General features: G+C 44.0%; 1 protein-coding gene and 1 long non-coding RNA gene across 12 annotated transcripts in view; one reads left to right on the forward strand and one right to left on the reverse strand.

Annotated features, from left to right (window-relative positions):
• Nucleotides 1-27643, forward strand: part of LOC116591069 — a 172558-nt gene extending 144915 nt beyond the window's left edge. For both annotated transcript variants that reach the window (XR_004285833.1, XR_004285834.1), the window contains 2 exons: nt 26407-26474; nt 26663-27643. This is a non-coding gene — a long non-coding RNA (uncharacterized LOC116591069). The remainder of the gene's footprint in view (nt 1-26406; nt 26475-26662) is intronic.
• Nucleotides 1-27845, reverse strand: part of LOC116591066 (aromatase) — a 108256-nt gene that overhangs the window by 45951 nt on the left and 34460 nt on the right. For 2 of the 10 annotated variants that reach the window (XR_004285829.1, XM_032343717.1), the window contains exons 1-2: nt 4248-4954; nt 3018-3758 (exon numbers count right to left, since the gene is read on the reverse strand). The exons of 4 other annotated variants lie outside the window; for them this stretch is intronic. The gene's annotated coding sequence lies outside the window, so the exon portion shown is untranslated. Of the gene's footprint in view, nt 1-2684; nt 2696-3017; nt 3759-4247; nt 4955-27845 lie in introns of those variants that run through there. 4 more of the 10 variants (XM_032343721.1, XM_032343719.1, XM_032343718.1 and 1 more) reach the window with 4 other exon arrangements.

Raw genomic sequence — 27845 nt, forward strand, 5'->3', positions numbered from 1 at the left:
GGGACTCCAGGACTCTGGGAGCAACTATGCCAGGTCCCCAAGTGGGATTGCCTAAGATAGCCCTGATGCCACCAGCTGGAGAGGCCCAGAGAGAGAACCTCTTTCTTGTGGGAAGATCCAGAGCCCTCCCTCAGCCTTGGTATCCAAGATTTACTACACTGAGGTCCCAAGTGGCCCTGCTTTAGCTTACCTACCTGGATGTGATAAGTTCTTCTAAGGACAATAACGAAGCTGGCTCCTGTATAGAAGGTCCAGCTGCCTCTGCAGTGGGATGTCTTTTGTCATTACCACAGCATAAGTTCCTCCAGGGCTAACAGTCACATCTCTGTCCTCTCTGTGGCTCCAATGGAGGCTACATGAGTGCCTTGTGCCTAGTAAGTGCTCAGTAAATGTCAGTGACATGAATGGTTAGCAGGTTAAACTTTGGGGCCTGGGTTGTTAAAACATGATGAACTCACACACCCGCAAGGGAATGTTTTCCATATCCTATCTGTGCTTGCATATGTCAAGTTTCAGCAATGCAGTGGCCCACAGCCACCACCCATACAGTCAGATAACAGCGGCTGGCCTTTCCTTGTGAGCTTATCTGTTGTTGAGCAAACTAGGCCACACAGATGGCCTAGAGCAGGGCCAGTCTCTGACAAGGGAGCCCCTGGCTGACCCCAAGTGCTCACATTACTTAACCCCTCTGGACCTCCTTTCCTTATCTCTAAAACACAGGGATTGGGCCATATGACCTTTTCTATTTCTGTGTCTTATCCCCAGAATTCTTACCCTTTATCTTAGCTTCCCCTCCTGGTTCTCTCTTCATCTTCCTTGATTCTTTTCCTTGTGTATCATTGCCTTAGGCCAGCCAGGGGTGCCCAAAGGCCCAGGTATCCAGAGCAAAACTGGAATATCTGGGAAGCTGGGGTGCTGTAGCTCTTCTCATTCTCCTTAAATCCCCAGGCCCATTATGAGAACCAAATGAAAGAACTTACAGAACTTCAGTCTGGGAAACACACTCAGGAATCAATATGCAGTGTTTTTGAATACAGTTCTGAGTTCTGGACCCCCTGAGGCCCATTCACCGACTTCAAATTAACAACCTCTGGGGCCAGTTCCTTTTTCCACTTTCCACCTCAGTTTCCCAATATCCCAGAGACCCTTTCCACATCAAAACCACCTTCACTGACCAGTAGAGTGTGATTTTCAGATTGTAAGTGAGTGGAATTTCCTTTGGGAATTTTACATTTCTCCTGGACCCTAAATCTACAGGTGAAACCTTAATGATAAGGTGGTAGATGAAGCAGCCAGTGGAACTAGTGAGAAAAAATTAACAGGAGAATGTCTGATAACCCTGAAATCCCAGCTGTGGCCTACCTCTCACTGACACTGTCTCTCACTGACACTGTCCAAGTAACCCTTGGTAGGCATCAAGACTCAGAAATTCTGTGGACTTCTGCCATGGGAGGTCCTATCTCATGGGAAAACACACATGCAGGCAGACTATTGTGCTCACTCCCCAAGTTTCGTATCTACAACATCTTATGCACTAGGCTCTAGGAATATAGCAATGAACAAAATGAGGTCCGTGCCCTCAAGGAGTTAATTTGGACAATACAGAGCCACCTGTATTACCATTCTTGTAAATCAAATTACAAGTTTAACCACGGGCGTCCTTAGGAAGACAAGAGAAACAGATTATCGTGGGAAGGTTGGCTATGGTTTAGTGAGCAGGCTTTGAAGGAGGAGCATTATTTTCAAAGTATCAAATTGAAGGAAGGCATTGCAGCTTAAGAGAATGAGAAAAGAATTGATAGGGGAAACTCAAAGCTGTTCCTGCATCCCTCCCCATGCCATTAGTTTTCCTGTGTTCAGATGGGTGCCCATCACTGATTATGTTCACTGCTACAGCTCTGCCTCAGTTTCTTCATCAGAAAAAAAGGAGAAATAGAGTTTCTTGATGTGGTAACTATAAAGAGAGAGACCTTATTAGTGTCTCTACCACGTGGGAAGAGTTCAATAAATGTTATTAGTCTCCAGTGTCCAGCAAAAACATAGACTACAAGGGACAGTCCTAGAAATAGCTAGAAGCAGCAGTCTCTGGACTGGAGTGGTGTCCTGGGGGTCACCAAAGATGTCTGTGCTTTGGGGCAAGTCACTACACCTCCCTGCACCATAAGCCTCATTGGTGAGTGGTCTGGAGGTCAATAATTCTATGACCCTTTTGTCATGGAGCAATTGGGGATCATGTGAGAGAGGCTGAGGTGGCCTGAACAGAATTGCAGAGTTGCAGATTAATTGATGTTTGCCTCCAGTGCCCTTCCTCACCCAGACTTCCTTTTCTGAGTCATTTGCCCACATTTTATATCCACCCACTTTCTTCTCCCCAGTCATAAGAAATCATCTCACCAAAATAATTGGTCTCCAGGGGCTAATCTTTCAACTTGTTCTCCCTCCTAGGGATATTTTCATTTTAACAGGTGCCTGAAGCAGTTTTTTGGAGGGCACAAAAGAAATGTTTGGCACTCTCTCAGCTCTCTGGGAGCCTGTGGTCTAGTAGAAGAGAACTAATAAGCATGACATGGTTGACAAGTACAAAGAGATATTAACACAGAGAAGTGGCCAAAGAAGGCTTTGCATGAATTGTGAGACTTGTTCTGGGCCTTGAAATGTGGTTGGAGTTTTAATGGGAAGAAGACAGGGTTTAGTAAGTGCTTGGAGGCAGGAATGAGTAGGGTGGTTGGGGATAACGAGACTGAAGAAGCTGGATCCATATTGGGGAGCATTACTATCTACTGGCGGAGCTCTAAGCAGGGGTAGGGATGATGAGGGAGGGTACAGGAGAGGCAGGATTCTCTTAGCTGACCCCCGGCTTCTAGCTTGTTCATGTACTCCTGTGCTAGGAAACTAGGGGAAGGTTTGAAGAAACAGAAAATTCAACTAGCTAAACTGCCTGTGTGGGTGCAGGCATCCTCAGAACCAATTTGTGAGCCTTGCAAAAATGTTTTAAATTCACATCTAATTTCACTTACGGCTCATTGTCAACAAGCACTGTATTTGATCATCCATTTGTTCCACCACGCATGGCTTCAAATGACCTTTTACGGCTTCCCAAATCAAGTCTCTCATTGGTGAAGGAAGAATTGGCCCCTTGATATATGTGTAGGAGAATTCAGGCAATCCCAACTCAGTTCTGGCAAATTCTTGGCTAATATTTCTTTGGTTGTTGTCTCTCCTCTGTTCTCGGTATTTTTGCTTCCTAGAATACCAGCTAGACAAATATTGAGCCTTATGGATCCATTCTTCATGTTTCTTACCTGCTCTTTTTATATTTCCCATCTCTTTTACCTCTTTGTGCTGCATTCTGAGATCATTCCATGATTGGAACCCCCAGGTCTTCAACTGTTATTTGGCTTTCAGTCTATCCATTCAGATTTCCATTTCAAAAATCAAACTATTAATGTCCATTTTATATTAATTTCTTTATGGATGGCAGTATCTGCTGATATCTCTGAGGTTGTTATTAATTCAGTGTATTATATAGGGCCCTGTTTTCATTGACCAGTAAGTCTTGTTTCCTCAGGTGCAAACTCTTCTGTTTACAGTTTGTGACTTCCTATGGTGCTGGCATTCATCAGATTTTGGTGAGTCTTAATTACATGCTCATTTTTGTGGCTGAAATTCCCCGTAAGGCATCTGGCTGCTTCTGTTTGTCCACCTTTTTGGGGAGGAAGAGAAGAGACAGGACGTTCTGGTGCAGTTTGTATTCCAATCTGTTTACAGGAAGAGTGAGAAAGAGGTGAAACGTGCCACTAGTCAGAATATCTTAGAGTTAGGCTTCTGGGCTCGGGTGTACCCTGCACCTCCCGCTCCAGCCCTCTGTGCCAATAGCTCCTTTGGGAAGAGTCCCTACATCAGCTACTGCTTGATAAGGGGGAAGGACATATTCAGGAACTCCTGAAGCCCATTCCTCAACCTGCTTGTTGCCCCTAGTTTCCTCCTACTCTCATGAATCTACTTTCTCCACATAGGGAGTCCCATTCAGTTTTGTCTTTCCTTTGTAGGGATACTCTTCAGTGTGTATGTTGATTTGTTTCCTCTACCAGGTCAATCCTGTCGGATTTTATACTTTCAGAATTCCTGGCCCAAGGAGAGCTCCCTTCTTGTTTTAGAGTTCAGTTGTAGGTTTTAAAAAAATCTTTTTCTATCAATTCCAGAGATTTGGGGTGACAAAGAAAGGCTGTAATGTGTACTTCACCTACCGTCTTGAACCAGGAATTTACTCAGGAGATTACAAGTGTCACAGGCTTCTGAAAGCAATTCCAAAGAAGCGACTCTGGGGATCTGTTGGCTTCTATCATTGAAATGAGTGAGTAGGCTGCATAGGAGTGTCATTTGCTTAGTCCTGTAATGTCTGATGTAATAGTTACTCATCAGTCCTGTGGCTCTGGGGCCTGACCCTGTGGCAATAAGGCAGCGTTGTTGATTTCCGAGGTGCTCTAGACTTCATCCACAGAGGGTCCAGAGTTGGATATGGTAAACAGAGGAGGCAGCAGGGGATAAAGAACAGTGATATACTCAGGAGACCCAGGAGAGCAAATATAAGTTAGATATGGAGGTCTGTGACCCAGCTGGAGGGAGAAGAAACAAGCAGAAATGCACACACATAAAAATGGCTTCTCCCAGAGTGGGTGGAATAGTGAACATGGGAGATTTTGGCCAGGCATGAGAATTCTAATAAAATGATCAACATTTCTCTAATGCAGGGTGAACTTGGAAAAAGGGAGTGGGTGAATCCTTCATAAGTGTTAGAAACAGTTTGCACAAGGCCCTGAATGATCTGTGACCAGTTGGAACTTGAAAGTGAGACAATCAGCATTGTTACAGTTTTTATGATATTCTATGTTGTCATAATGGGGAATAATTTACTTTACAGCCCCATACTGTGTGACTTGAGGCAAGTTACTAAACGCATCTGAGCCTTCAGTTTCCTTCCCAGTAAAATGGAGATAATAGAGTCTTCTTTGCCTTCAGATAACTTAGATGAAATATCTACATACACTGTGATAGAGTAAAAATGGCAAGCAGGATTTTGCCTGATACTTCTTCTCTCTTGGGAGTTCAGAAGCAAAGCAAAAATGAACGAGAGAGAGAGGCCCTTGAAAGAGAGAAACCCTCAGGTAAGCATTCCAGGGATCCCTACAAGGCTCTGAAATGCCACAACCAGCGAACCAGACATGTTCTCTCAAGGTGTCTTCTCCTTCAGCAAGGGCCTTCTGTTCTAGGTACTACATCAGGTGATGGGCACCTGAGGAACATGGTTGACAGGCCCTGTCCCTAGAGCTCATGACCTAGTAGTGAAGGCAGGCCTTGAACTGGTAAGCATAACATTGAGACAAGGTTTATCAGAGAGAGCATGCATGGTCCTATAGGAGTATGTAACAGAAAACCCCTTCCAGATTCCCCAGATGAGGTCAGGTGCCTACTCAAGCTCAATCTGAAAGATAGTATTTTCCAGGAGAAGGAATGGCAAAGGGGTGACTTATTCCAGAGAGAGGGAACAGTGTGTATAAAGGCTCTGGTGGTTAAGAAGAAAATGCTCTTACCAAAAGTAGGAAAACTTCTTTCCAAATTATGCAGACACTATTCCAGTAATTGGAGGCAGATCTTATTTGTGTGGAGGGTCTCTGGAACAGCTGGGCTGTAAGTTCTTACATGGTTTCCTGACTCATCGGGGGAGTGAAATGGGGGACGGCCCCATGTGCAGGTGCACTCGCCTGAATTGATTGCCATTGAATTGATTGCCACCATTTCTCATTAAAGTCACTATTGACCTGGGCACAATGAGGGATCCCTGTCTTCCATAAAAACCCAGTTAAAGTAACTCAGAGGAATCTTTACTCAACAGAATATTTTGAGAAGAAATTTCATTTTCAGTTTGTTTTGTTCACAAGTGAATGTGGAGGGAGGCTTTCTGGTGTTTCCACTCCTCAGGAAAAGTTTGGAAGCCTTTAACCCCATGTTTAGCTGAGACAAAAGTTGTGGCTTGCCTGCTATCGATCCCAAGTTCTACATGGGAGCTGCTAATAAGGGTCCTAAGAAACCAGCCAAGGGGTACAGAGGAAAACTCCCCCTTGCTTGGATATGACGTAGGCAGAGAGTACGTCTGGAAAGCATCCTGAAGGTGACAGGCTCTATAATGATGGATGAGTAAGGTGTTTGCCAAAGAGCTCTTTCCACACTCCTGCCAGTGCTAAAGGAAAGCAGTTCTTTCCTCACATGATGGGAACCATCCTGAAAATTATTGCCCCAGAAAGAATGAAGTGGCCCAAATAGTTCAGCCAAATCCTGAGTATTATTCCCTCGATTTATGGGAGCCCTAATTTTGCTCATATAGAACCAGACATTCAGAGTTAACATCTTTCCACCAAGAGATACTTAATGGGTAGGGCAGTATACCTACATCACTGTGGCAGAATGCAAAGTAGGCATTCCTAAAAGAAATGTTTCTGTACATCTTATAAAAAAAAAAAAAAAAAAAAAAGCACTGAGCCTAGAGATAATGCCCTCTGTCCGCTGCCCCCACTCTAGGGATCTTAAAATGGAAAAACAATAAAGATAAAATCTGCTGCCAGCTTAGCTGTACAATCTTTAGGTCTTACAAAAATTACACAAGATTCCATTTACAAAGAATCCAGGAGCAGGTTCAAGAACCTATATTTATGAAGCTCCCATTTCTGTGAAAATCAAGACAGAAGCCACTGGTTATTTAGCCCAGTTCTCTGACCTGAGAATTTGGAAATTTGGCATTTATAGGAGAAGAAGATATTTACTTTGGATATTTACCCATAAGTCCAGCAGGTGAGGGGTGGACATGATGGCCCTGCATATATCATTCTGGGCTCACCTCTAAAAATTCTGATCCAGTAAAGGCCTGGCTTTGACCTATGTGGTAAATCCCCAATATACCATTTAATAGACAGGTAACCTTGGTTGGGCAAGTTACTTAACCTCTCTGAGCCTCGGATTCCATAGCCTTGTAATGGAAGTAGCACCTACCTTCTAGAGTGGTTGGTGAGGATTTTAGAGCTCATTTACTTAAAGCACCTAGTACAATGGCTAATGCATATTCATTCCCCAATAAGTGATAGCCAACCTTAATGGTAAAATAAATAACTGTCAAAATACAAAGATGTTAAGAAGAAGAAAAATATTCAACTAAGAGCTATGTTTTGAGAAAAGATGTATAGTCAGCTTGGCATTGGAGGTGAGGGTAGAGTGAGGAGTATATATCAGTAGAGAGAGACTCTTGGACTGGTTTGCCCAAAACACTCCCAATGATGCCTATTGTCCCTGCACCATTAATAGTATTCCCTTTACTCTCAAAAATGTTCCAGTTTAGTAATAAATTTTATAATCACCTTAATTATATGTGATTCTTCAGTGTGCTTCCAGAAGCTGTCACCCCCTTCCTTCTGCCTGCAGCATCACACTACAGTGACTGCAGCTATCAGTAATCATAATGGTTACATTTTATTGAACACCAAGCTTTACCTTGCTACATCCAAGCCTCACAATAAGTCCCATAAAGATTTTACTCTCATATCCATTTACATATGTGGCTTAGAGAGATGAAGTAGCTTGCCTAAGAGTTTAGATTTCACAAAGCATAGAACTTGGGGCTGGATGGAATAGCAAGCTTCTGTGTGGCCTTCAGTCTAGAGAAGGGCAGAGCAGGTAGTGATTCTATGAGGGTGAGGAGAGCCGCTCTGGAAATTTCCCTTGCCAGTAGAGCTGGTCTCCCATGACCTCCAGGGTCTGAACCACAAACACCTCTGGGAAGGGTGCAGAACTCAAAGGAATGTTGGCTCTTGGGTTGGTGACCAATAGGAGCTTTGCCTCCATGCCAGAGTGGAAGGAATTCCAAACAGGCCCTAGCTTCTTGGACACTGTGCTCCAGTGCCTGAGCCCAGGGCACTGAGGTCAGTCTCAAACAGCACCCTTCTCATTGCAATATTTTCTTCCAAATACTATCCCAAAGTGCTAAACCATACAAAAACAGCAGCAACATGAGGATCAAACCCTCTTTCCCTTTTGTGGTATCTTTTAGACTATAACTCTCAATCCTACTTGTGGATCACAACAGACATTTTGTGCCTACATATATGTATATATCAGTAAACATAAAAAATAATAATAGCTAACACTTATTGAGCACTTACTGTGCACCAGGCACTGTGCAAAGCGCCTTGTAGGTAATATTCTCACTTAATCCTTATACGAACTCTAGGAGTTAGGCACTAATACTGAAGTCCAGAAACTAGCAACAGCTTGCCCAAGGTCACCGAGCTACTGAGCGGTAGAACCAGACTCAGATCCTGGCAGTGTAGCTCAGAAGCATACTTTGATCCTCTCTACTGCTTCTTGCTTTCTTCTCTCTCCTCTGCTCTGTACTGGTAGCTAATGTTACATATGCTACCTCCTTCCAAAGGATCAGAAGCCCCTTGAGCAGGCACTAAGTAGGACTCTAGAGCCCTGCCAGAGGATGGAACTAAGTTTGTTCTTATAGCTAGGATTGTGTGCTTTCCAAATCACTGCTTCTTCTCCACAAAGCTTTCCAGATCTCCCCAGTCCCCTCTCCCACGTGTCTTCCTTTATTGCCCACGACCAGGGTCAGCACTTGTGAGCTTCTCTTCTCATCACTTCTTGTGACATTTCTAACGTGCCTTTATGCCAGTGTAACCCAGGTGCTTTTAAGCATGTGGCTTGACTTCCAGGTTAGATTGTAAACTATCATGCCTCTCTCTCCAGTCACTTCCCAGCAATACCCCTGTCAACCTCTACAGCACACTTATATGATCTAGAAAAGTCCACATCTGGGAGGAAAACTTTGGGAAAGGCTCCCTTTCGGTGGACCTTGGACTGGATTCCAGTTCCTCCTGCCCCTGCACTTCTTTCCCACCGCCCTCTTTGTGTCTAGCAGAAGGGCTAAGAAAGAAGTGCTCAGTACCTATCTATGCGTTGGCGGCCTGGAATTCTAAGGTAGGCTCTGTTGAAATTGTTGCAAATATTTACAAAAAACAAAGAGGAATATAAGAGTGGATTTCTCTTTAAAATATAAGTCTGATTTATCCAATTAGAAGAATTCAAATCGAGAAAACTAAGGCAGGGGGTCATCCATCTTAAGTAGATGACTGAATGTCCAAGGAACCAAAGTGGGCCACAGCAAATGCTGCTCACGACAAATTTGACAAAAGCTTGAGAAAGTGGGAAAGTCTTAGGATGCTTTGAGTTTAACTAACTTCCACCTCCAGCCCCTACCATGATTTACAAGCTGTGGCAGTTTAGGAAAATCACAAAAGCTCTCTCCTAGCCCCAGACTGTACATCTGTAAAATGGAGCTAATGATTCCTGCCCTCTCACCATCCAGAGGATGATGTAATCACTAGAGGGGATTGTGCATCTCTAGTACAAGCACCCAGAGAATTATGCTAGGCAGAGTTAGGGCTTAGCATTGCTATCCCCTGTAACATCTGTCAAATTATCAAGTAGTCAAAGCAAGAAAGGAAGGAAGGAAGGAAGGAAGGAAGGAGAAAGGAAGCAATGAAGGAAGAAAGAAAGAAAAAGAAAGGAAGAAAGAAAAAGAAAGAAAGAGAAAGAAAAGAAATTATATGAAAAATAATGGTGAATGCATTGCACAGGATCAGATTCTGGCAAATGCTTAAGTTTAGGAATAACTGGAGATAGCTGGAAACATTTTGGCTATGTGCAAGAAAAGATGGTATAAGGAAATTACCCAGAGAGAGACCACATTGTGTTCTTCAGTTTCAAGGGAGATTTTTAGGGGTGAATTGGGCACTGCACCTAGCTTCTTTTGGTTCTAAGATGACCAGCTCTTTTGCCAAGGGAAACTTCATATGGCTTTCTTGTAGAGTTGCCATGGGTAAGGAGGCGGGGTGGGTGGCATTGTTCTTAGGGCTGGAGAAACCAAGAGTGGTAGAACAGTTCTCAAGTGGAAGAATGCTAAACCCTGGAACTAGCCCTATTAATACGTTTAAAAATGAGTCAAAAGAGGGAGCAGATTGGAAAGCTCTCTAGAGGTAGAGGGAAATGCCAGACAGATGGGGAGAAACTATAGGAAGCCAGTAGGAGTGGGCTGAGAAGAGGCTGAGGATTTTCAATGTGGGCAAAGATAGGTGATGCATTTTGCAGAAAAAAAAAAATGACCCAAATTATGCTTATGACTCATTGACTTTTCTAGAACTCTGAACTCCAACTAAGTGCAAGGCATGGTATTAAGCAAGGCAGGTAGGGAGGACTAAAAGGATACCGTCTGTGCTGTTAAGGAGGTTTTGATACAGCTAGAGAGAAAGGCATGAATACGAATAAAAATAACAAAGCTTTCTGTGATAAACTCCACAGGAAAGGAGTATGCAAATTATGACAGTGGAATAGCAAAGGATTGACTCTGATCACAGAAGAGGATGGAAGTCAGGAACTATCTCACAAGGAAGAAGTCTTTCTGGTGTTGTGGGATCATTAGGATTCTGTGGAAACTAGATGTCAAAGTGCTCTTGGCAATGGTATAGGACACTAACTCGGGTATATTCTGAGCATTTTCATGGAAGGCATTGGTCGTAAAGGACTGCTGAAGCCTTGGTGAATGTTCAGAAATTTTAGGAGAAGCATTAACTATGAGGAAATCTGTTTAAGTCAACCCAGAGCATATATGAGTTAAACCATGTGATAATATGCATCCAGTGTAACTAAAAACGTCTGGCCCCTTTGCTACATTGCCAAGAGCACAAAGCTCACAAAGAGGTTGATCTGAACCAGCTGAGCTGGAGAGCAGTTACCAGGAGTTTTCAGGATACAAGCATCATTTAGAAGCTCAGAGATAGGGGCGCCTGGGTGGCTCAGTGGGTTAAAGCCCTGCCTTCGGCTCAGGTCATGTTCCCAGGGTCCCAGGATGGGAGCCCTGCATCAGGTTTTCTACACAGCAGGGAGCCTGCTTCGTCCTCTCTCTCTCTGCCTGCCTCTCTGCCTGCTGTCAAATAAATGAATTAAAAAAAAAAAAAAGAAGAAGAAGCTCGGAGATGGCCTCTTAGGCTATTCTAGAGTTAAGAGCTTGTTGACTCTGAAACAAAAGTAAGAAGCAGGCAGCCAGGATCAGCCAAGACCTTTGTATAAATCTTGTCAAAGAAATGAGTAAATTAGCATTATTAACATATCCCTTCAGAACTTTGATATAAGAAAAGAGATATCCTTAGTTAATTATAAGGAAATAACAATAGTAAATATGCTTCTCTTATTAATTTTTTTTGGGGGGGGGGCAAGTGTTCCAGTTCATCACAGATGGCACAAATGTCTTGATAGAGTCAACTATAAGAGCACTTGTGTTATATATGTGGTAATGAGAAGGAGTCCTTCTCCCTGGGGTAACCAAGGAGGGCTTCAGAGAGCTCACCAGGGAGCAATAGGATTCCAAAGAGGGAAGCGTGGGGCAGGTCTTTCCAGGGAGAGAGAACATCATGGCTGTGAAGGCTTGCTGAAGTGGGTGATGGGCAAAGTACTGAAGTCTTCTGATTCCGGGCAGTCTCTCCCTGCCCACCATCCCACCCCCATATTCAATTGCCCTTTTATCTCTGCAAGTCTTGCCTCTCCCCTGCCTCTCTCTTCTCCATGCCGCCTGTGAGCTAAGGCTCTTTTGCCAGCCCTCCTTCGGAAGAGAGTCACACAAATGCCCCTGCCCCCTTCTCTCCTTCCACCAATTCTTTCTCCTTCCTGCTGACAGCTTTTCAAAATGCAGCACTCACCATGTCACTCCTTAGGTTTAAAAGCTTGAAGACCTCCCCCACTCCTCAGTGCTAGGTTTACTTTTATTAATACAAGATTCCCCCACTCTTGGCAAAAGAACACATCTGGACTCCCTGTTCTTTAGTAAAGAAAAGATAGCTGTAGGCCGAATCTGGAAAACAGACTACGGTGACAAGTCCTAACTGTTCGACCATCCCAAGAAGGCAGAGGTATGCTTTCTCCTTTGGCAGGCAGAGCAGGGGCCCATTGAGTAGCCGTCAGCAGGGAAGCTCAGTCCCTGAGCTGGCCCCAGTGGATCACAGAAGTGGTAAAAGCAAAAAAGGCATTGCCCACCCTCAGAGAGCTTACAGTTCTAGTAAGGGAGACCCACAAACAATATACAGATAATCACTCAACTCAGTACTTAGCTGCAGTTCTGGGATAGAAAAGGTGAGGATTCAGGAAAGATTAAACCAGGTTGGATATGGTATTTGAGGCCTTGGGAGAACCTGAAATTGCCTAGCGACACTGTGCTATGAATGAGAGAAGCTCTCAAAGAACTCAAAAATTCAGAATTGGGGGAGAGGAAGAATAGGCAAAAGATCCCAAGAAAGGCCAGTCAGAAGGTATAAGGAAGAAATAGCATTTATCACCAAAGACAAGAAGAGAGAGTGTTTCAAGGAGCAGGATATGGTCAACTGTATCGAATGTTGCAGGGAGGTCAAGTCAGATGAAGACAAAGTTTATATTGATAAAGCAAGGAAGCTACAGTGACCTCAGCAAGAGCACTTTCTGCCAAGTGGTGAGGTAGGAAGCCAGACTGGAAAGGGGAAGAGGAGACAGAGTGGAGACAATGCCCGTGTATAACTGTTAAAAAAAATTAAAAAGCTTGGCTCTAGATGGAGGGGAGAGAGATTAGGTGAGAATTTGAGGGATGTGTTCAGTTAAGGGAAGTTTTGTTTGCTTGGCTTTGTTTGTAATGGAGGATTCTAGCATATGTTTAAGTGAAATCCAGGTATGAGGCAGAGATTGAATATTTGGGTGGGAAAAGGGAGCGAATATCCTGATGGAGCAGGACTTTCTTTAAGCAGGAGGAGATGAGATTTTGGCTGGAGGGGAGACCTGTGCTCTGTTGTCATATAGGTATGAGGAGAGGACAGGTACAAATACAACTGACCAGTGTTTTCTGCCAGGCCTCTTCTCTGGGAATAAACGGGTTTGGAAGCATGAAGCTCCGAGAAGAGGAAATGAAATTGTGATTGTGAATGTGGCTTGAGAGCTTCTAGAAAAGTGCAGTAGTACTGCTGGCCAGTGCCAAGGGCCCCGACAAGCCTGGAGAACTCAATGAAGTGAGATTTATGACAAAATGTCCAGGCAGGTCATTTTCTTCAGTAAGGCTCATCTGCTTAGCACAAGCATGGATTGTTCTGCAGGTCTTGGCCAGGCAAGGACTTTTGGAAAGAGCATGATGCACTCAGTAATCTGTTTAGGGCACTCTGGGAAGAATTATTGCCTCTAAGAAAGATATAAAGGACGAAAAGACAGAAGGAGGGTCACGGACAGAGAAGGTAGAGGGACCACTGGCATGGAGATCTCACAGTGAAGGCACCTGAGAGAACGAGCTGGAAGAGGTGGCAAGAGAATGAGATTTCAGGGGAGATACACATTGGAATGATACTAAGATCCCAGCTGTGCCCAAGGGGGTGGCTGAGAAGGAGGGAGATTGTCACAGAAGGAACGAGTGTCAGGTAACACAGCAACCAGGGTGTTCTTGCTTCCATCAGTCACAAGGACACTTAGCTGTTTTGGATGATGGGGTTGAGGGAAAGATGTGTAGAAGGAGACTAAAGGCTTCTGTGACTAGGGGAGACAGACAGATGCTGTGAAACCTCAAGCAGGTTTCATCTCTTTAGAAAGAAAAAGGGAATAATTGTCCAGAGGCAGCACTCGGGAAGGCACCAACATGGGACATTGGAAACGCAATGGTGCACACACATCCTTTACTTGAGCAGACAGATGGGAAAACAGGGTCCTCAGGGGTCAGCCCGAGTATGGTGCAGAGACAGAGCTGGAAAGATTGCTGGGAAAGAAGAGGAGTTGGTGGAGCCTGGGGAAACAGGGAATGGGAGCTGGAGCCTCCAGCTGGAGGCAGGCAGAAAACACAGCAGTTCCAGGAACAGCAAAGTTTAGTGACAGCTCTGGCACACCGCTCAGTCAAGTCTTGAGTTACCTAATACCCTCCGTGCAACCTGTAGCAGCTCTGGATACATAGTAGAGGTCAAGATCACCCACATTATAATGGGCATGGTTCCCCAGATCATGGTTTTGGAAGCCCATTTATGTCACTTCAGAGTGCACAGATGATAAATTATACCCAATGGGATGAAGGATTAGTCACCAACTTTATAAAATAACTCTATAAAAATAACGTAAGTAATCACTCCTGAGCCAATGAACAACTTTCTCTACATTAAGTCCCTATTTTCCTCTCCCTTTCCAGTGTCATGTGCCCTACACTCTACCCAGCTATACCAAACTAGCCCTAACTTCCCAAGCACACCACCCCCATTTGGGCCTCTTGAGATCGTGTATGTGATGTTCCTCCATCTGGTCTAGTCCCTGGGGTGGGGGGCAGGCTAGCTAGTGCTACCAGATCACTCTTTATGCCCTCTCCTTATTAAGTCAGCTGAGGATTTTTCATTGTTTCAGGGAAGCAGAACACAGAAGGAAAAACATTTTCTTGGTTTTTGAATTTCAAAATCCAGGCCCTGTAGGGGTAGGCAAAGACTGGCCACATTCACAGCTTTGGGGAAAAGCACAAATTAAAGGAGCAAGGCTTCTCACCTCTGCCTTCCAGAGAGAGATGACATCTCCTCCTGGGGGAGGTAGAAGTGATGGAAAAGGAGAAGCTGATGCAGGAGCCGGGCAGCCTGGAGGAGGAGGCTCTCTGCAGGAATTAGGGCACAGGACCATCTTCTGTCACATTTCCCTGCCTTAACTGAAGTTCCCATCTGTAACCTGCTCACCCTGCTTACCTACTCATCTTGGCTTACGTTGTGCTTTAAATTTGCTTTTGCTGCCATCATTTAAAATTTTGAATATCTCAAACTTTAAAATTCAGGTTTCAGGCCTCTGTTAAGGAAAAACTCAGGAGATCTGACCACACTGGACTCACATTCCTCTGTGGCCACAGCCTATTGGTCCTTTCAATGGGGCAGGCACCCTCCTTTTCCCCCTAATTATTATACCCTCATCATTACCTGCCCGACCTTTGTAGCTCTCTGAGCTTCACGTACCCTGATGGCCACCAGGCCAAGGTCAGTGATTATGACCGGGCTTGATAAACCTAGTTATAGCCTCAGAGACAAAGCAAATCTTAGTTTCCCCCAACACTAAGAAAGAGTCGGTTTCCTTTGTGCCAAGGTGCACTAAGCCTCTGTTCACTCTGTAAATCTGGCCCAATGTGCAGCCCAGACTCAGCTGAGGAAGACTTAGCTTTCTTCCTGGACAAAAACCTGCCAGATCCAACTCTCTCCTGCCAGGCTCAGAAGGGCAGAGATGACGCTGTGATAATGTTCTCACATGTCACATTATGTGCGCAATGCTTTCCTCTCACTAAGGGGCGCTTGCATATTTGCCGACAGAGCGGCGAGTGTTGGCATATCCTAAGAGGTTAAACTATGTACCCAAGGTCTCCCAGCTAATCTGTGACCTCGGTAAAGACCCAGCCCGCCTCTCTTCCCCTCCAGTACCCTTGCAGATTATACTGCTTCATCCTGCCTCTGAGAAAGGCTGGGTTCGAGGCCCCTCCCTGCCAAGCAGAAGGAAAAGCACCTCCCTCCTCACACAGGTGAAGGTGGATAAGCTTCTGCCAGTTCCTTCTCTAACTCATGGAGTCAAGGATTAGTCCAAAATTTCTAGCATGCCTTGACCCATTTAATGGAACCTTCCAAGTTTATTTTTACTTCTAAATTCATGAGTTTTAACAGGTTTATAGGGCATGTTTCCTAAAAAGAGCTCTTATCTGCTCTTGACCTTTAAAATAAGCATGACCTGGACCATGTGGAAAAAGCTGGAGGCAAACAACTGGCAAATCAAAGAGGTCCAGCCACTAATCTATGATGGGCTAGGCACGCGAAATTTCTCTAAGGTCTGGTCTTTTGTTGCGGCTGGGTCATTGTCTGACTAGGAGTATTCATTCTGGAAGGAAAGGCAAGGTATTGAAAGAGAGCCTGATGTATTTTACTACTCTCTCTGTGGACTTGGCTGTTGTCATGGTTACTTTCTTCAAAACAACAAATTGGGACTTTCACCCTTATTCCACACTAGAGAGGAAATCAAAGAACAGGGAGGACTGTAACCAGAAGAATCTAATGAGAGCAGGACTTGCCTTGCTTCTACCCTGATATACTTCCTACTCTGGAGAGCAAGTCTAACCAACATTCCAGACTCTCCATCATGGGCTTCAGTCTCTGTCACTCCTGGTCAGGGTGAATGGAGCCAAATCTTTCCCTTGATGGGCACTGGATGCTTTCTGGAGTGAAATCAGTCCAGCTCCTCTCCTTGCGGGAATCCGTGGCTGGAGCCCCTGGGCAGGCAGGGTGGGGAAGGAGAGCACTGTTCCCACACAGGCTGCTCTGTAGCTGGGACTGACCGCAGAATTTGCAAGGCCCAGTGCAAAATGAAAATGCAGAGCCCCTTTCTGGTTCAGAAAGCAGGCAAAAGGACTTTTTCTTTCTTTTACAGTCTTTCTTTCCACCTGTCATGGTGTCTTTCATAATGTTGTGCTACTTGGGGCACAGGGATACTTGATGGGCAAATACAGACCCTCCCAGTTGCCCGGAGGCCCCCCACCCTATGACTCAGTCCCCTGACTGTGCACCCAGTCCCCCCATTCTTCTTATGCACTGTCAGGCAGAGGGCAACAGTGTTGGCTGGGCAGGGAGGAGAAAGATCAGGCAGTGGAGAACTTATCCCCATTCCCAGGGAAGCCACAGAAGAGGTGACCCTGCATGAGTTAAGGGTCCAGTTTCCCCATACATCCCCTATCCCATTGGACTTCGCTTACAAATTCAAAGATAAAATGATTAAGAACTTCCGTCCTCTGACTGCAGAGCGTTAAACCTGCTCGTGGGTGCCCCTCCTGAATTCTGAGCCCTATGTGACTGTCTTGGCTAATGGGCTGCCCAAGCAGCTGGCCTTCCTGCTCCTCCTCCTCATGCTCAAGGGAGCTTGAATGCCAGGGCTGGTCCCAGTGTGCACCAGGCATTGTGTCTGGCTCCACTCCCCCCACCCAGCCTGAGGGGAAGGTCCATATTAAAACAGACAAAGAGGAAAGCAAAGTAGAAGACTCAGTGCTCCCTAGGTTTCTTCTAGAACACCGTTCAAACTGTTTTAGTGTACAGGGGGTCTTGCATCCATTACATCGGACCCTGTCTCCCTCCAACCCTTTAAAACCACTTTACTGAGGCATAATTGACATACAATAATCCTCAAATACTTAAAGTGTACAGTCTGATATGTTTTAACATACACGTACACAATTGTGAAATCATCCCCAGAACCAAGATAACATTTTCTTCCCCCTTTGGTAATCCATCCCTTCATGTGCCCTGTCTTCCAAACAGCTGTGGATCTGCTTCCTGTCACTATTTTTTTTTTAAAGATTTTATTTATTTATTTGACAGAGAGAGATCACAAGTAGGCAGAGAGGCAGGCAGAGAGAGAGAGGAAGAAGCAGGCTCCCTGTTGAGCAGAGAGCCCGATGCGGGACTCGATCCCAGGACCCTGAGATCATGACCTGAGCTTCGCGAAGGCAGCGGTTTAACCCACTGAGCCACCCAGGCGCCCCTCCTGTCACTATTGATTAGCTTGCATTTTCTAGATTTTTATGGCAGGGTAATCCTACAACCCGTGCTCTTTTCTCTCTGGCTTCTTTCACCCAGTACACTGATTCTGAGAGCCATTCAGGCGGCTGTGCTCATCAGCGGTGTGTCCCCTAATGCTGCTGAGTTGGGTTCTATTGCATAGTCAAACGACGGTTTATCCCTTCATTTGTTAATGGATACCTGGGTTGTTTCCCAGTCTGCGCCATGTCCTATAAGGCTACAGGGAATGCTAGTATACAAGAGCATTGTACGATAGATACAGGTTTAACTTTTTAAGAAACTTCCAAATGATCCGCATACCCCCACTTTCCCACCAGTAGTATATGAGAGTTCCAGTTGCCCCACATTCTCACCGACTGCTTGGCGCGTGCCAGGCTTTTAATTGTAGCCATTCTAGAGGTATCTGTTTGGGGTCTTAATTTGCAGGTGCCTGATTTTCTGATGATTTTGAACATTTTTTTAGTAGTTTCCTAGCCATTCATGTATCTTCTTTTGTGAAGTGTCTGGTCAAGTACTTTCCCTGTTTTTTAAAAATCGGTTTGTCTTGGGGCGTCTGGGTGGCTCAGTTGGTTGAGTGTCCTGACTCTTTGATTTCAGCTCAGCTCATGATCTCAGGCTTGTGGGATCAAGCCCCAAGTCGAGTCTGCTTAGGATTCTCTCTCTACCCCTCTTTCTAGCTCTTCCCACACCGCCCTCTCTAAAAAACAACAAACAAAAATTGGTGTGTCTTACTGAATTTTAAGAGATTTTTATAAACTGCATTCTGGATTCAGGTTCTTTGTCTGATTTGTGTTTCAGATATTTTCTCCTAGTTTGTGGTTTGCTTTATTTTCCTAATGTCTATTATAGATCAAAAATTTTAAATTTTTGATGAAGTCCAATTGTCAAGCTTTTCTTTTACTAATGGTTCATGCTTTTGTGTGTGTGTTCTAAGAAGACTTTGCTGCTCCATGGTCACAGAGATTTTTCTCTTGCTTTCTTACAGAAGTTTAATAGTTTTATATCTTTCTTTTAGGTCACTGATCCATGCTGAGTTATTTTTTCTCTATGGTTGAGGTAAGGGTTGACAGGCTCTCCCCTCATAGATATCCAGTTGATCTAGTGCTATTTGTTGAAAAGACTTTCCTTTTCCTGTTGAACTGCCTTAGTATCTTTAGTTAAAAATTGGCAATATAGGGGCGCCTGGGTGGCTGTCAGTTAAGGGTCTGCTTTCGGCTCAGGACATGATCCTAGTGTGCTGGGATTGAGCCCCCTCATCAGGGTCCCTGCTTGACCAGCAACCTGCTGTTGGGAGTGTGGTTCCCTACTAAGTTCACAGAAAGGCCCACTTCTCTGGGTAGCTCCTAACTGGTGACTAGATATAGTGGGGGTGCTAGTGCTAGCCCTTCCCATGCAGGACAAGACTCTTCTAACAGGAAATCTTTGTTTCAGGACTCTCCATTTCTGGCCAAAACTCGTGCTCAGGACTACGGTGTGGTCTCAAGCCCTCTCCATACAATTCTTCCTTCCCTCTCTCCTTTCACAGGTGTCAGACTAGCACTGGGTTCTGACTGTTGCCCGACTTGTTCCTGCTCCCTCCTCTTTTATCCTTCCCATTAATTTCCTCTATAAATCTCTTGCATATCATATCTAATCTAGTCCTGGTGAGAAGTCTGACCTTCTCAAAGGTCCTTAAATGACAAACTTTGGTTATTTTAGGTCTTTGCATTGCTATATAAATTTTAGAAATCAGTTAATTTTACCAAAAAAAAAAAAAAGGTAAAAAAGAAGAAAGCCTTCCAGAATTTTAATTGGCAGCTCCTTGACTCTGTAATGACTCTAAGAAGAATTGTTACCTTAACAGTATTGAGCTTTATGTCATATATATGTATATCGCCATTTACTAGGTATTCTTCAATTTCTCCCAACAATGTTTTGTACTTTTCAGTGTAGAGGTCTTAGCCATCTCTTGCTGGACTTCCTATTTTTATGTCTTTGGGGACTACTATATTGGAATTTTTTTAAAAAAATTCTTTTCCAATTGATTGCTATTAATGCCTAAGAATACAATTGAATTTTGTGTATTAGTCTTGCATCCTGAAACCTTGCTACTATACTAGTGCCAGTAGTTTTGTCTCTGCTCCCCTTTCCTTTTGAAATAAAATTTTCTTGGGACCCCAGTGCTGTAATAAGAGTGGAGTGTGGGTAGCTGATGTTCCTCCTTCTACCAGCTTCTGTCTCCCTCGCCAGAACCTATCCTCACCTTCAAAACTGATCTGTGGAATTTCTGAAGAGCCCCAAGACTCTAAGTAACATAGTTAAACAATCCACTGTTCCAAAGAAGGGGGTATTTACTCAGCGTCTCCCCCAATATTTTATAGGTGTTTTATCCCATTTTAGTCTTTAAAAGAAAACAAATACCTTGTAATATAAGTAGAAATGATTCCCTTCTAAAGGTGAAGAAATAAGAGATTAAATCTCCTTGAAATGGCCTCAGTTGGTTGCTGTCTACAGAAGGGTTAAAATGCATCTGTCTGACTCCAGAGTTCATGCTCCTCCCTCCTGCCCCAACCTGGCTATTTCCCAGGCTGACAGAGGCAGACAGCTGTCAAAGCCCCGGCTTTAGACTGGCTCAGCCTGGCATTCATTTAGCACATGAGCTTACAGGTCAGGAGACCCCCAGGGTGCCGACAGCCCAATCTTGTTTCCCAGCTTCCTCTTCCACCCACAGTGCTTTTGGAGGATATCCGTGACCTCTTGCTCACCCGTCTGACGGGACTGTTTGCAGGCCTAAGCATTTTTTACTTCTCTGCTGCCTTAGCACAGAACATCTTAGACCTGGGTGATCCAGTCTGCTTTGGGTTCTCTTCTAAAGTCTCTGGTCACCATCCATCTGTCCTCTGATTTGTAGTTTGGGAGATATAGTTAACATTTCTCCTTAGAAATGTTAGAAATGTTCCCCCGGGAATGGGCATATTTAGAGTATCTATCTAAACCTCATTGAAAAACAAGCTCATGATATTTCTACCTAAATGGGTAGCTAATTCCTAATTTCTGCTATTTCTAGGGATTCCACCACCCTTTTGTTTCCTTGCCTCCTTCATTTCTCCCATTAAACCACCAACCCTAGCCCATTTGCTTCCAACCTGTTTGGGGTTGGGCTCTATCTCTGCAGCTGTTGCCCAGGCCAGGGCCACATCAGTTCACTTTTGATTAAGTCAAGGATATCAAAATACTGACCTTCTAGTCTGTGGACTTCCTCAGCCAGGGTCAATAATACATGGACACGAATCTTTCCTTTCTCTCTGGCACTTTTTGCCACAGGTATCCCCAATCAAGTGATATTCAACAGCCAGGAGCCTGCACCAGCAGACTTTGTATTGGTGCCCTAATTTCTGTTCACTAAATCTGAACCCGTTTTTCAGATGTTTAAGGTCATCCATCTCTCAGCATCCCATATCACCACTTTCATTATTCATACTATTGCTCTGTATGGAACTCTTTCAGCCAAGAGCTGAAACCCAGGCTCTGCTGGTCCTCTTAAATGGGGCCTGATTATTCTCTCTTGCCTGCTTTTGCCTGAATGCCAATATTCAAATTTCCCCCCTCATTATAAACCTGAAGCCTCTATTTTCTTATCCTAGGACTTCTCCTCTAACTCTTTCCAGGCTTCAAGATGTGAGTTCCAGGGTAAATCTTTTAGGATATGCTTGTAAATATCTTATTTGCTATTAAGCTAGCTCTGGTGAACAGAAGTTCCCACATTAACTGGAAATGAATATCATGAGGCTATGAGCTTCTTCAAGACAAGGACCATGTCTTATTTAACTTTATATCACCAGCACCCATCACACTGCCAGGCACATCATTTAAGTACAGTAAACATACGCTGGATAAATGAACACCACATTGTGGTGCTGCCCCCACCCTCTTCAGCAAGTTCCTTAAATACAAGAGAGTTTCAACTGCCTTATCTGGAAAATTGTACTTAGAATCCTGACATCAGAAGTCATGAACATTAAATAAGAAAACCTATGTAAAGGTCCTAGCACTGAACTTGGCAGAGGGTGCCATGCATGTGAGTTCACACATTCCCACTAACTTTATAGAAATATTGTCAGAACCATGGACTTCTCCCAATTGCTTTTCATGTCAGTGTATTTTTGCTGGGTCTTCTTTTGAGGCGGTATCAATTGCAAGCATGGGAGTTTTAATAGTCTTGGTCCAATAGGACTACTGTTAATTTCTGGTGTGGGACTTGGCTGCAACAATTCTGATATACAGATACATACTGGTTTATCTTTTAAAGGGATTCCATAAATGCATAATCTGTTTGGATGCCAGGCTTCATTGACAGTGGAGACTATCTTCCCCTCCCCTTCTTTACTTTTCACGTGAGGGAGGAAATATTATCAACAGCATGAAGAACACTCACTGTGTTCACTGTAACACTGAACTTTGCATATTTATAACTAGCAGGTGGAATGAGAATTATTAATCCTGAGGATCTGTTAAATGAGTTTCATGGATTTAGTAATTTTTATACTTCAAGTGGCCATTTGCCCCTAACATGAAATATGTCTTCAGTTTTTCTATCTGTAAACTAGAGGTAATAGTTTGTACTCTCACCCCCTTAGGATTAGCATTTATCATGATACATAGGAAAGAGCACTGGACTGGGAGTCAAGAGAACAGAGCTCTATCCTTCATAATGACTAGCTGCATAGACCTTGGGCATATCATTCAACTTAGTCCCCTCACCTCCAAAATGATAAGTGTAAATTAAGCAATTTTTAAGTCAGTTCCCAAGCTTAAAATGATGGTTTTTTAAAGGAGGGAAACAAGTTAAGTAACCCCCTTCGTCTACCCAAGGACTTTCTATGCACTCTGCAGAGAGGGGGATTTAGCCTATACTGGCCATAGTAGATATGTGGCGTCTATATGCCAACCATAAGGCAGGAACTCAAAGAAAGTATATGCATGTCTTATTGAGGACAAGAACCCAGGGAAGTAGAGGCATGTGGATTACTTGGGATGCTTTTGCACAAAGCATATCATTATTTTTGTACAAAAATCGAACCTAGCACTATTCATTCTTTTCAGACTTCCTAAGCTGTGCACCAGCCCTCTGACTTATGGTTGGAGGGATTACCCCTCAGCATACCCCAGCAGAGAGGGATTGGAAAAAGAAGCGGGAGCTTGCCTCTTCCACCTATTGGTGTGTTAGTCCCCTCTCCAGGGATGGACTCCAGTGCAGCCGGCGAAGAGCTGCCCTTGGTGTTCACTTGATGATCATGCAAAGTTCAAGGCAGGTCATGCCACTGTCAGCTCCAAACCTTCCTGATCCATATAACATCTCAGACTCTACATGTGCCCATATATACCGTCATATTTTCCAGATGTAGGAGAGAGCCAAAGGGTTTCTAATTAAAAGACCCGAGTTTGAGTCCCACCTATACAAACTGCATGGCTTTGGGCAAGACAGTTTAGGTCTCTGAGCCAATTGATATAAGGATCAACAGAAATGGGAATGTGTAGGGTGCTTTGTTTCAGGGCTAGTCATGGCTGAACTCTTTTACAAATCTTTTACCCAAAACTGTTTGAGGGAAGTTTTTAAAATTATCTAAGTTTTTAAAATTATCCTTTTGTTAGGGAAACCTAAAGAGCAGGCAACAACACAAGCCAGAGGCTTTAGAACCAGAGGGGACAGGGCTCTGCAGCCCTGCAACTTTGAAGCAAGGTCCTTGGGGCAAAGCTCTGCTTTCTATAGTGTCGTTTCTCCCTCCCCCTGCTTTGGCCACACCCGGGTCCTCTTCCCCACCACTTTAACTTGGCCTTGACCCATTCAGGATCTTGGTTTGGCTTCCTCCCCACCTGTGCAGTCCCTAACTGTTGTGGGGTGGGGATGCCCCCCCAGAGAGCCCCGACTCAGTCTCTGTCCTCACAGGAAAGTGTCCCTCATAGAGCCCTACACCCCGCTTCATTTGGGATGTGCATCATGGCAAGGAATGGCGACACGCCCGGGGCCCACCGTGGCCACAGCCCAGCCGAGTGCCCACCTCCAGTTCATAGCCTGTGGCAGACATTGAAAATGCAGGATTGGAGTCACCCCCAGCCAACAGAACCGGGGGTAAGAAGACTTGTCCGTGAAAAGTTACCTGAGTCTCCACTGCCAACCCAACTGCTCAGTTTTTGCTTCACTAAGACTGCAGAGACTATTTAAATGTCTGTTTAAAATAATTTCTGGTGCCATTGTGGCACAAGAAAGCACCTAGATAGTGGCAGGGGGGAAACAGGAGGGGGTTGGTGTCAGAGCAGACCCTGGGTTTCAAGCCCAGTGTGCTGATTGACTGTTTAGGGAACATATCGGCAAACTGCTGAACCTGGTTTACACAGGTGTAAAATGGAGATGCCGATGCCTTTGCATAGCTGTTGTGAGGATTAAACAGAACTGCACATTGCAAAGTGCCTAGGCCACAGTGGCTGCTCCAGAGGGTTTTGTTTGTTTTTTGTTCTTTTTTTTTTGCTTCCCTCTCACTAGAGAAAAACCAGATTACCCCTAGTATGATTCCTTCAGGAGGGCTAAAATTTTTCTGTTAAAAGTAGTACTTGACCAAGTTCCTGCCTAATCATTTCAATTCAGGTATTATGGTGTCCAAACTAAACCGATTTGTTTGCAGCACAGATCTCCCATGGCGCAGGAATGTTTGGCAGTGGGCATGTCCCCTGTTATGCCTCCTCCCCCCAACACACCCTTACCCCCACCAACCCAGTCCTAGCCAAGACGTGAAAGAAAAGAGCCCTCAAGTTTTGTTTAGGATGTTTTAGACACCAAATAATGATTATGATGAAAATTCTCATTCATGAAATTAAAACTGCCCTTTTTCCTAGGAAGCCTTCGCTAATAGCCTTGTTTTGATCTCCCGCTTTAGGATTTATACTGAGACCATTCATGTGTACATGTGTGTATCTCAAGTAACTAATCCCAACACAGCAGAATGCATTGGCTTAGTTTATAATGGCCAGTCTAGTCGGAGTATTTCATTGCAGATTTCAAATCTTGCCATTGTTTGTCCATCAGACGGCTCATTAAGACAGCCAAAATGACAAGCTCTACAGTGCCCCTGGCCCTCTTTGTTTCCTTATACATAGACAAAACACAGATGACTGGAACCTCAAAGGACAGAGTTTGAAAAATCTTCAAGAACCACTGCAACAACTTAGCTGTCACTTGTAATATGTTACTGTATCTTTATTTTTTCCCCTTCATATTTAGGAGACCATGGTATACCTAAAACTGGAAATGTATCCAGACACAGCCAACAAAAGCAGTATCTTACTGTTATTTACCCAAGTTCCTTAACTTAAAGCTACAGACATGTTTCTACAATAATGCTCACACTACAATATAAGTACATAAAACCATTAGCTCTAAGTGACAAAGCTATACATTTCTCTGTACTTTCATATTACATTGCTTTAAAAAGAGTTGCCGCAATTCAACTTAAAATACCCAGTTGCTAACTTCCGAGCAAAAACAATCACAAGAAGAAATCCTCTCTGCCTCAAGTTGTTAGCGGTAACAGAAATACAAGTCATAAGCAGCGTTTAAATCAAGTGTAATCATATCGTGCTGATCATAAGGAGCCTTTTCTCAGCAGAACATTAATAAGTCCCAGATTTTTCTAGGATTATCCCAATTCTGGATGCCCTGACCCATTGCCAAGCTCTGTATCTGAGACAAAGTATCCCATTTTCTGATTCTCAGAAGATGACAGCAGACTCTGTCCCCTCTGGTTCTAAAGATTTATTTCAGCTAGCCTCTCAATTTAAAGATAAGTGGCACATGCAATTCTCATAAAAAAACAAAGTATCACCATCCTAACTTGGGTTTATCAAAGCTGCAATTTTCTAAAGTCTGTTTGCTTGGATCTGTGATGTCTCTGTGTAATGTTGCTAAGCTCAATCAGGAAGATTTTTTATTTCACTTTCACAAAACATCCCCTTTTTATGCCCCATGCATACCCCCAAGTGGGTTACCCCTTAATCAAAGGGTACAGATGGAAAAAACAATTGTTCCTCATCTCCAGCTCCAATTTTCTAGAAAGCCATTTATTTAAGTCTTTAATTCCTGGGTACCTGAAAAAGCAAACAAGGTACAGATGGCTGGAATTTCTCCTATTTTTAGTTTTAGAATGAAACTTTTTCCAATAGCAACGAAAACAAATAGAAAAATGCTAGCTTTTGTGCTATGAGAGAGAGAAAAACCAGTCCTTGTTATTTGCAACAAAAGAACATCATTTGCTACTGGAATTGACAACTGTATTAAATGGCTTAAATTTGGAGGTAAAATAATTTTGCTATTCTTTAAATATTTTAACAGTCTAAAAATACCCTGGGGGGAATATACGTAACCCCCTAGCAGTGCATACCACTCAGGGTGACATTCTGCACGTTATTTTTGCCACAGTGTGGATTTTTTTCTCCCTTCAAATGAAAACCTACAGAAATAAACTCTGAAAAGGATAGATTGTTCCCCCCTTCCATCCTCATGTCAATGAAATATTGAGTGAACTGTTTTCTGATCACAAAATTTATTCCAAGTTGTCTAAAACAAAATCAAGAAGCAGTTATTTAATAGAACATCCTATTAAAAGTTAGCCAAAACCAACTAGTAAGATCTCAAAAGAAATGCACATATTTCAAAGAATTTTATTCTTTTCAATAGTTGCATGAGTTTTTTTTTTTTCTTTTTCAGGAAAATGTGCAAATATCAAGGTTACCTGGGTCTGCTGGTCACTTCTAGTTTTTGGACTCTTGAAGATGGTGAGTTTTGCTAATGATGCGCGGCTGTTTAAGAACCGGGTGGCTTTTCTGGCAATCACTCTTTGTGTGCCATCTTTTATAAAGGTGCTTCTTGTTGCTAAGAGATCAGTTGCTTAGAGACCAAATCATTAAAAAAAATATATATGTCAGGGGCCAACATAAATTATAACCAAATTTTGTCATTTCAGCTGGCCCTCTGAATGTTTGGCTTTTGTAATAGATCGTAACGTACCAAGAGAAGCCAATTACTAATCACAAATAGAAAACCAACCATGAGGAGGAGAAAAGATCTGTGCGTGCGCTCACATGGGCAGAGAGTAATGCTACGGATTCCCTGTGAAGGAGATGCATCGTCGTGAAGCTCTTGGAAACTTTGACTCCTAGTGGGCGTCCTGGATGCATCCTGGGAATATAGATTCACACAGACACACACACACACATGCACACATGTGCACACATGCATGCACACATGCATGCACGTGTGTACACACACACACACACACACACACACACACACCTGTCCCAGGCAAACTTGAGCGCAGTTTGGAGTCTGAAAACGTGGGAATTGTGAAACCACTTGAGCCGTTTCCAAAGGGAAATTAGGAAAATGTAGGGTAGAAATCTGAGGTGATGTTAGCCTTCAGTCAGATGTCTTCATGTTTGAACAACTGTCAGTGCTTCAGGTGTGTGCGCTGTGGGGAGGGGGCTCCGAAACAAATCTGTCTGTTCTCTCCTACCCTGTAGTTAGATGCAGCACTAACCAGGAGATGGAAGTGTGTACAACTGGTTAAGCCTGTAAGGTTTGGCTTTGGAATTCTTCCTCTTCCCCTTTGGTGTTGCTTTGTCCACAAAGCCCCTGTCCCCTGTCCCCTCAAACTGTCACCCAAGTGTTACCCCTCCTAAGGACATTGGCATTTTAGGAACCTACTTTTAAATCAAAGACCCTTAAATTCCTTTAAACTCCATTCTAAAGGAATGGTGGGACATTCCAAGCTTAGTAGGTAGGATGGCAGATATTTGGGAGCCAGAGAAAGCTGGACACAACCCTTTACTGTAGGACTCCATAACATAACTCCGTTGTCCACTTCCCTCCTCTCCCCCTCCCATCCTTCACGGCTCTCTGCGGTCTCATCTTAGGTGAGAAGCAAGCAAGCAAATTAAAAAAAAAAGAAAAGAAAAAACAAGAGAAGAGGTAAAAAGAATACCTGGGATCCTAGAGATTATTTTCTGCCTTTACTAGCCACCAAAACGCTTGTCATTGGGCTTGACTGTGATAATGAATACTGTACAGGTGGAGGAGGAGTGAGGGCTGCGGGCTGGAGCAGATGCAGGGGCAGGGGGTGGAGAGGTCCAGCACGGTCACTCTCTAGC

The sequence above is a fragment of the Mustela erminea genome, chromosome 5 (assembly GCF_009829155.1).
Source record: "Mustela erminea isolate mMusErm1 chromosome 5, mMusErm1.Pri, whole genome shotgun sequence".
Lineage (NCBI taxonomy): Eukaryota > Metazoa > Chordata > Mammalia > Carnivora > Mustelidae > Mustela > Mustela erminea.